The sequence below is a fragment of the Struthio camelus genome, chromosome 1 (assembly GCF_040807025.1).
Source record: "Struthio camelus isolate bStrCam1 chromosome 1, bStrCam1.hap1, whole genome shotgun sequence".
Lineage (NCBI taxonomy): Eukaryota > Metazoa > Chordata > Aves > Struthioniformes > Struthionidae > Struthio > Struthio camelus.
In genome coordinates, this window is record NC_090942.1 from 90835599 (window position 1) to 90844967 (window position 9369).

The following is a 9369-nucleotide window of genomic DNA, read 5'->3' on the forward strand; positions in this document are numbered from 1 at the left end:
TGAACTTAAACTGGCTTTGGGGATGGAAACACTAGTTCACATGGTTTGGTTTTGATGGAATAGGACACTGGGTTATAATGGTCACCGTTAGCACCAAGCTCTTCAGAAAGTATGTGGGATAGAGAGGTATCTGAGAAGGTAGACCTGCAGTGAAGCCACTGCTGATTCAGGATAATAAGTAGTTTATAAATGCTGCTGTTTATTGCCTTCCAGTCCAGGAAACAAGATGAGCTGCTGCTTAGGTTCTGCCTACTGTGCAGAAATAATTCTATTTAGGGTAGGTCTAGTTTGGGAAACGCATGTCCTGCGCTCTTTTGCAGTCACGGTAGAACACTGTGTGTGTGGTGTGGGGGGAGGAGGGAGGGTTTAGCAGCAACTATTTCCAAGCCAAAACTTTCCAAAGCAACTATTTCCAAGCCAGAGCTTGGGCATAATGCTAACCTTGTGTTCTTTGGGGAACAGAGCATGTTTTCTTGTTATTTTAGAGTTCCTAGCTCCTGTTAGGCTTTTTGGTTGTTTATAGTGATGGAAATAGATGGAACGTTCCTATTACTTTCAGCATAAAAGACAACGAGAAAACACCTAGGCTGGGATTTGTTTCAGTGTCAGAAAACTGGTGGGAGTACTAGGTAGGAAAAGGATGCTTATCATTCGGGATGTTTGCTGCAGTTGAGGGAATGCTCAGAAGAAGAATGTGTGAAAAAGGAAATTAGACAAAAACATGGCTGAAAACCAAGACTTTTAAAATAGCTTACAAGTATAAATACAAATGAGAGAAAGGACACTTTAAAACTAACTTTGGAGCAGAAGGAATAAAGGCAGCAACTGCAATATTTAGTCACCAAAGGGGGAAAATAATGGGATAAAATCAGTAGAAGCTAGAAATTACAAAGTACAAAAAATGAAACCATTGGGAACAAAGCCTCTAAGTGGCAAGGCTAGAAACATAAGCAGGTTTTTTTTTTTGAACATCTTTTGTTTTTGATATAATTGAACATGGCACATGTCCATTAGCCAACTGCAGACAGCAGAACTGTTTGTAATGAGAGGAGGGGAAAGTGTTCTGTAAATGTTTATTCTGTGTTGGTGCTGGTATCATATGGGGATGATGCACTTCCCAGGCAAACAGTAAGCAGGATTTTAAATAGCATCTGTTGGGGTGAACACTTTTTGATCAGTAGGCTTCATAAGTGGTGTTTGTAGTCTTACAAAAGCCAACTAAATGCATCTGTGGTGTGCTGTGTATCAGTTCGTGGACTGTTAGGGAAAGCTCAAAAGGCTGGGAAAGGGGCAGTTCTGTGCTGATGCTTAAGGACATCAAGAGGACTGACACAGGTCAGCTAACTGATATCAGTCCAAGTGTGAAATACTGAAGCAGTGGATAAGCAAATTGCTTCTTTTTAAAACAAGCAAGAAATCCAGAGCAATAAAATAAAATAATTTTGAATGGAAATAACAAGAACATGTCTGTCAAAAGTAACCTGATCTGATTGTTCAGAAGATCACTGATAATATTTTTCTGTATCACTCTAGTGATAATGGGTAACTAGAAAATTTACTTCACCTAGAAAGTTATGATTAAAATAATAAAAAAGGAATATACTATGTTAAAGTAATCATTAACTCCTTTAAAGAACAGGCTAAATAGCAGATCTCCTGGGATAACTGTCAGTGCAACATAAACAGTTTCTAAAATGGAGCTGGAGAAACTGATTTTTACAGTGACTGGAAATAACCTAGTTGATCAGCAGAATGATGAAGTCTGAGTTGCAAGAAACTGGAGCCCTACAGCAGGACAAGAGGTAAGACTTTAGCTCCCCCCCCCCCACCCCCCTTTAAGCACACTTTATTAATAAACATTGGTCATGCACGGAAACAAGTGATTTATCCAGCTATGGTTGTCCTGACTCGGGACAGTCATTCTTAGGTAGCTGGGTGAGTATGGCTGATAAGACTGTGTGGCAAAGTATTCTTCTTTTCAATGAGCAGATAATACTCTCAACCATTTCTCACGCTTAGGATTCTCTCCGTGTTTCGTCCTGTGCAGTGTGCACAGAAGTGATTCCAGCCGTAGCTGTGTCTTCTTTGACTGGTGTGACCTTGTTCTTCATCTGTTACAAATGTTAACAAGCAAGTAATTAAAGTAGGCACCCTAGTTCAGCAACATTTAACCTCTAATTAAGCAATCTTAAAGCATTATTTACCGAACTATACACTCAGAGCAGGTTAGAGAACAGTCTGTTAAACTGGTAGTGTAATGCTCCTGTGCTTAAGTAGAGCACTTAAGACTCCACTGTAAAGTAAGGTTCAATAGTATTTACTTAGTTGATCAGGGAAGGATTATCAGGAGACAATTAGTGTATATAAATATATGTATCTTAGGATTGAAAACACTGATTAGAAGGGATCCCTGGTGGTCCCTTTAGCAGAGAAAGCTGGAATAAGAAGTAGCAGTTGTTCCAGAAAAAAAGCTGATGTTGCAGAAGATCTTAAGGCTTGATTCAAATGCTGCCCAAGTTGGTCCAAAGAACTCAAGCTGGCGGCAGAGAAGAGCAACAGTCCCAAGACATAACTTGCTTACACTGGCTGAAAGTAAGGCCAGGTCCTCCCAGCAGACTTGTCATTGATGCAGCCCATCCAATGTCAGGAAATGGTAGTTAGAGGTAACAACAGGATTGCTCCACTCCGACATGCTACAGAGAAACAGTTGACACTTTCTCTGAGTCCCAGAAAGGAGAGAGATGAAGGGTATCTAGTCATTAACTTTGCTCAGTGAAGTTTCCGTCAAAACAGCAGTATGCTGAGGTGGCTGAGCCCAGACTACAGTGCAAGCACAACATCCAGGCTTGTGCTAATTGGCAGCAGGAACTCTTGATATTTTCTTTCTCCTGGAGCAGGGAAGGCACATTGGAGATGTATCAAGTGTTTCTTCGTGGATTATTTAAGGTCACAAATATCCAAACTTCTGAGTTACCTTAGAATTTGGGCCCTTAGAAATGGACCTTTCTGATTTGGCAATTTCTGAGCTGTTCTCTGTTGTATAATTAATAATGGACCCTGCTTGAGCAGGGAGGTTGGGCTAGATGATCTCCAGAGGTCCCTTTCAACCTAAACCATTCTGTGATTCTGTAATGGGTGTACTTTTTTCCCTGCCATGTGAACCAGAAGGGCAAACTGTGGAGAAGTTGACAAGCTAAGTAGCAACATCTGGGGAGCATGCACTCCATGGCTGCTCTAAAACAGTGGTAGTAAACAATGAACAGCTCAGCAAGCTCCTCACAAAGATAACACAAGGGGCTTGCCAATCTCCAAAGAAAGCCTTCTGGTCTTCTGGATAACTTGGTCTGGGTTTCTTTCCTCATCTAGAAAATGGATATATAGCTTGTGAACAACTGGTCCAAAGGAAGGATGAAAGATGATTTATCTGGCCAGAAGAGTTACTCAGGTCAGTGCTAAGAAACAGCAAAACAGTATCTGCAGCAAGAATTGCTACACAAGGCAATGTGCTTCCTGGGAACACCAGGGCTATGTGGCTACAAACTTGCTGCAATGGAGAGGTTGTTATCCAATGAAGTCAAGGCAGAAGGTGATCCCTGACTGTTTGATCCAGATCGCTTCCCTGTTAACTTCTTATCCTCTGCCTCAGTCTCATCTTCACAACTGTTTAAATTTAAAGACCTAGCTCTTGTCAATAGTAGTTTAGGTTTCTGGCTAGGGCACACACAGAAGACCTTGCTAACACTAACCAGGTGCAAAGGGTTTCACTTCTGTGACCGAGCAGAAAAGGGACCTTGTGCTTCTGAGGCTTAGAGGAGGGATCTTTCCTTGCCCTCCACAAACCCAGGCCCTTTTGAAAGTCTCCTGGATCACTTCCACTGCTGAGAGATCAAAGGGCCCTGTTATTTCCACAAACTATTTTTCCAGATGGTTCTCTGACTGCTTGTGCCCCTGATGTGAAACAGAAAGAGTCATAGAAGTGCTGATTGGAAGGGGCCAGCTTGTCTTTAGGGGTCAGCAAGTCCTCCATCACTATGATTATCTTCCAGTGATCATTCCATTAATGGAACTTAAATCTTCCACCAGGTCTTAATGGCAGGGTAAACGCTTAGTCTGCTACTCTTAGCATGTTTGTCTGCATTGTCTGGAAGAGAAAAGAGGCTATTTTCAGCATCTGGTGTACTCCGAGATGTGGGGTCCCACAGGTACTTGTGTGTGCTTCTGCCCTTCCTACCTTTCCAAGTGTACCTGATTTGTGCTAGAAACCCAAATAGTATTCTGCATTCCTCCTTCATAAAACTGGAGGAGAGAAAGGGTTAGAGTACACCCATTGCGGCTAATGCAAAGTGAGAACTTCCATGTGTCTTGGCAGGCAACGAGCCTATATATTCTGATTGCCAAGGTGGTTTGAATTTCTTAAATCTCTAGCTGTAGGCTTACAAGGAGGAAATGACATCTTGCTGCAAGCTGACATTAAGTATTTAAGCTTCACCGGCTAATACCTTAAGAGAGTTGGAGGCTAACAGGAGAAAGCAAAGCACGCTGTCTTTGTTTCCAAAGCCAACTGAAGGAGGTTCTTCTAACCCTGTTACCTAGTACTTAAACTATCAGGAGAAATATGGCTGTTTTTGGTAATAAAATGCCTTTCATTTATAAAAATAATTAAACATTTTGTCACATTTATGCCGATTCTTGTTTATTCCTCTGAATAGATAAATTTAAATGTTAGTTTAAAAATACAGTGTTGCCCAAGTCTTTAAGGAAAGGCAAACCTGTGACAAACACTAAGCTCCCAAAGCCTACTTTAAAAAAAACATTCAGTAAATTGCTTGCTGCGATCTGTTTTTGCAGATGTACAGAATGATTTAATTTCCATGGATTGGGTTCCTGCCATTAAAGGAGTAACTCATTCAAAGCTGAAAGCCAGGCTGGGAGGAGAAAAGGCTGAGATTATTTTTTATACATTGACTGCAAGCAAGAAAAAAAAGTGTGAGACCATGAGATTTCCCAGCTCTGAAAGCCTGAAGGATCCAGTCACTGGAAGAACCCATTCAGTTACCACCGAAAGATTTAGGTGGGAAGGGACTTCTGCCGTCTGCACTCCAGCCCCTACTCACAGCAGGGCTAACTTCACACGTAGAGCAGGTTGTTCTTGCACTAAGAATCACATCTCCTTTAACAAGCCTGCCTAAAAAGGCTGGAGCAGTTCATTCATGCCTGCTTTTATGAATCCACTCTGTTTTCAGTTGTACTATTAATTCAAGAAACCATTTTTAAATGCTGTTTTTGCAATCAATTAAACATTCCATTTTCTAAATGACAAGTTAAAAGTGCTTCATTCACTATTTTCTAGCATAATAAAATGTAAATTAAGTATCTGAATTAATGCATATTATAACTGTACAGTGCTTGTATAAATGTGAAATGATTAACATATCCACCAAGTTAAAATTAGTGCCAATTTAAGTGTAATGGCTATATTTATCAGCGTTTTCTCATAGCTCTTGGACAGTGACGGTAAACCTACTAGAATAAAGTAAAACTGCAGAACAAGGATTATTTAACCTGGGATTAAAGTCAGCCATTTATGTCTTTTTGACTTAAATGAGCCCACTGTCTAGAGCTTTTACCTTTGAAGATAGAGACCCCAACCCAGCTCTGAGTGGTACCTGCATCCCTTCTCCCAGGGCCAGAGCTACCAGATGGGAGGTGTTTGGCATCAGGCTCTTCTGGAGAAACAGAAGAGGCAAGGAGCAGGACCGAACCAGAAGAAGGCAGCTGCTTGGCTGCCGTGCGGTGACTCTGATGACTTCTCGGCTGGGCTGTCCCTTCTTTGGTAGCAAATGGCAGCTGATCTTGGCATCCTGGGGCACACTTTTGTGACAGCAAATGCAGCAGATCGTGCTGGAGGATGTCTAAATCCCTGTCCCATAAGAGAATGAGTTGGGTACTGCTGTCTCAGTCAGAGGCTTCTTTGTCCCAGGGCATAACAGACCGTAAGCGTCTCAGATTGACGCTATCTCCATCTCCTCAGATTGACACCATCTCCATCTCCATCTCTGCCTCTTCTTGGGATTTGCCCACCAGGATGTTTGATTTGTGGGCAGACCTCTGAATTCTGGCTCTGAAGTCGACTCTGCTTGTGTCTTTGTAGAGCCTGTGCTGTGCATGCAGACAGGGCTGATGCCCAGGGATATGGCGAAGGGAATCAGATATGCGATGGGCAGAGAGCTGTAGGTGCAAGCGCTGTTTTAAAGAGGGGGGGAGGGGCTAGTACGCATGCTAGGAGACCATGCTACACATCTGTGTGACCTGGCTCTGCAGTCAACCTGCTTGGCCTTCCCCATGTGCTCCCTTGTTCATGGTCACTAGAACCAAGACCTGGCTTGGCAGATGTGTTGCTGTGGTGAGGTCGGCCTCTTCTATCCATATTTGCCAGCTCTAGTCACGTCCCTTAGCTATTCAGGCCATAAGAGTTTTGCACCATACCCCATGCCCCTGCACAGGGGAGGGGTGAAACAAAGGGGTAGAGGGGTGGGTCTGCTCGTCATATCCAGAATGGTGATATTTTTCTGGGATCACCTTGATCACCCGTCTGATGAGCAAAGGGGTAATATAACCCTTGTAGCAGATGAAGAAGGGTCTGTGAACCACGGACTGGGGGTTTGCAAGAGGAATCGACCCTGGTGCTCAGAAGAGACTCCTGCCACTTGCCCCACTGAGAGATGACGGCAACTCCTTCTCTCCCCTTCCCCGGGCTGCAGCAAGGGGGGAACCTGGCTCAGCTCTTTGTGTCTTCTCCTGTCCTGGGCGCGTGGTGCTCTGGGGGCTTCCCTGCTGGCCCCACCTGTGGCACGCGCAGCTCCCTGAAGGCTCAGGCTCTGGCTCAGGTGTTGGCCTAGTGTGCCAGCACTGCAAGCGTCGGGAGGGCTGTGGTGGACTTTCAGCCATCACTACCATGTTTCACCTGAGCACAGCGTTCTGGGAGGGAAAAAAAAAAAAAAAAGCATGGTCTTGTAGATACCTGAGGCCTGCTGCAATCAAGTAGAATAGCCTACAAAACCCACCAGCACCATCTTTTTCTAAAAGACTATCAAGCAGCTAAACCCTAAGAGCCATTAGAGAAACTTATCATAAATTTGGGACCTACTTTTTTCCTAGAAGCTTTTGCATGGGCTGATCTCAGGTATGCTTAGGAGGGGAATAGGGATCACTGAGTTCTGTAAGAACTAAGACAGATTTATCTGTAAAGAAGAGTAAGAGTTTGAAGTTGTTGAGTGCTTTCCATTATCTTTATTCCATTTATTGCACATAGGACAAGTTAGTGAGCCTGTTGCTGACTAATACTAATAATATTTTAAGAAAGTAATGGTAGTATATATTATACTATAGTAGTATATATTTTACTATAAAAATACTACAATACTAAAATAATAGGTAAAAGTATATCATAATAAGTAAATCCCAGAATTTAAACAGCAGGGAAAATGCATGTTGTAACAACATGTAGTGTGTGCTGATTTTCTGCCTGCTAGTGGTGTTTGTGATGGATAGTACATGCAGAGCAGAAAATGCTGAGACATAGCTGTCGGCTGCTGAAGGCAGCAACAAGACGAACTTGGAAGAGGAGCTTGTCTGCTGAAAGATGGTCCATCATAAACGAAATATCCCCTTCCAAAGCTCAAAATAGACACAGCAATCATATAACTACAAACAGAAAATGCAACTGCCTTCCTGTAACAGCAGAGAGTTATTACCTTGCTCTAATACGTACCTCTTGCTGGAGTCAAGTAGGCTGCAGGCCTGGGGGTTACATCTGCGCACAGCAGCCTGCCGAGCTCAGACTAACACAGGAGCAAGGGCTGCAGGAAACCTGATTTTGTGGTGCCTCTGAAAATAAGGTTGCAAATCTGCTTCAGGGCATGAATTTTGAAATACTAGAATAAATCTTGCCTTTGGGCTGTGCATTATAGATCGATCAAATTGCTTAAACAAGCAGCAGTCATCCTACATGTCTCCCCCACACATACTTACTGCATAGATGAGTCCTGCCGGTTCCCCTGGCAAAAAAGATGAGTTCTTTTTTTGCCTAAACTTATAATAAAAGCATCCCATATCCAACTGACAGAAATCTGGCAAATGGCACAGCAGATTCTCCCACACTCGCAGTCTCCTGGTCCTCCCTGGCGCCCTCTGCAGAGTAGCTGGCTCCCCATGTGCTTGTGGAGCATGAGAGTTCCTTGAAGGGTTTTTGACAACCTAACCAAATCCAGGCTAATCTGAAGAAGGTAGGCTGTGCTTTGGGACTGAGTGAGCCTCTTCAAGGACTCCGGTCCATTCAGTCTTATCTCCTGTTTTCATTTACGATAAACATGAACAGGAGCTCTTGATGGAGCATGTTGACACAGGCTGCGCAGTCAGCATCTGCCACAGATTGGTAACGTGACATGCCACACTGATGTGCTTTCCTAGGTCATCAATTTCCATCAGTGATTCGGGTCAGTATCATGTTCCCCTTGGAAGTCACTCAAGTCAGGACCACAGAACAGAGCCTGAGCTCCATTGCCACTGGGTGCAGAAGTGATGTTGGGTTAGTAGCGTTGGGGAGCTGAAGGCCCTGGAGTTGTCCAAAATCAGCAAATAAGCAATGTGCCTTAAGCTAGGCAATGGAAAACTAGGAATGGGCTAAAATCTGTTGCTGAGTGATATAATGCTGTCTCAAGCCACAGCAGTGTCGCCTGTTTTGGTGTGAGTGACAAGAGATGCCTGCTCCATTGTGTTTGAAAGCAGCTGCAAATGTGTCACAGAATTCAATGCTGTTGTTAAACAGTGGGGCCTCAAGCTTCTCAGAAGTATTATTTACCAACAAGACCTCTTGGAGCAAACTACAGCTTGTCTCCTACAAAAAACTGCGGAGTTGTGTGCTGTTGCCAGACATCTTTATAATGGACTGCAGTGATTAAAATGGCTGCAGTGATTTGAGCTTTCACACTGATACCTCTGTGGCCACTGGGGCTGATGACATGTTAGCTGTGGGATCTCCACCGTCGCACCTGCAGAATGCTCCTGTGTATGGCACAGCCTCTTGAACCTCTTGGGCTTTTCAGTAGAAGCAACTTCTTCAACAGTATCCTGCTGTGCTCACGCCTTCTTTGGGCTGCTCAAAAGTTCGTATGCTTTGCCTGCAGCTCCTGTTTGGTTTTGCGAGAGTGTCATTTCACAGCCAAATTCAGGCTGTAGGGTGACACCATGGATCGCAAAGCTGCTGCACCATCCTGCATACTGCTCACAGATGCAGTTCTTGGTGCTGTTGCAATCCCTCTGTGAGAGGGATTTTCTTTGCAATCCCTCTGTGAGAGCTGTTTGCCCACG

At 43.7% G+C, this 9369-nt stretch overlaps 1 long non-coding RNA gene across 1 annotated transcript; it reads left to right on the forward strand.

The window, feature by feature from the left end:
• The first annotated feature begins 1698 nt into the window (after positions 1-1698).
• On the forward strand, positions 1699-5311 carry LOC138065706 (uncharacterized). The gene is made up of 3 exons (XR_011138813.1): positions 1699-1802; positions 3367-3445; positions 4849-5311. It is a non-coding gene; the product is annotated as an uncharacterized lncRNA (long non-coding RNA).
• Positions 5312-9369: the final 4058 nt, after the last annotated feature.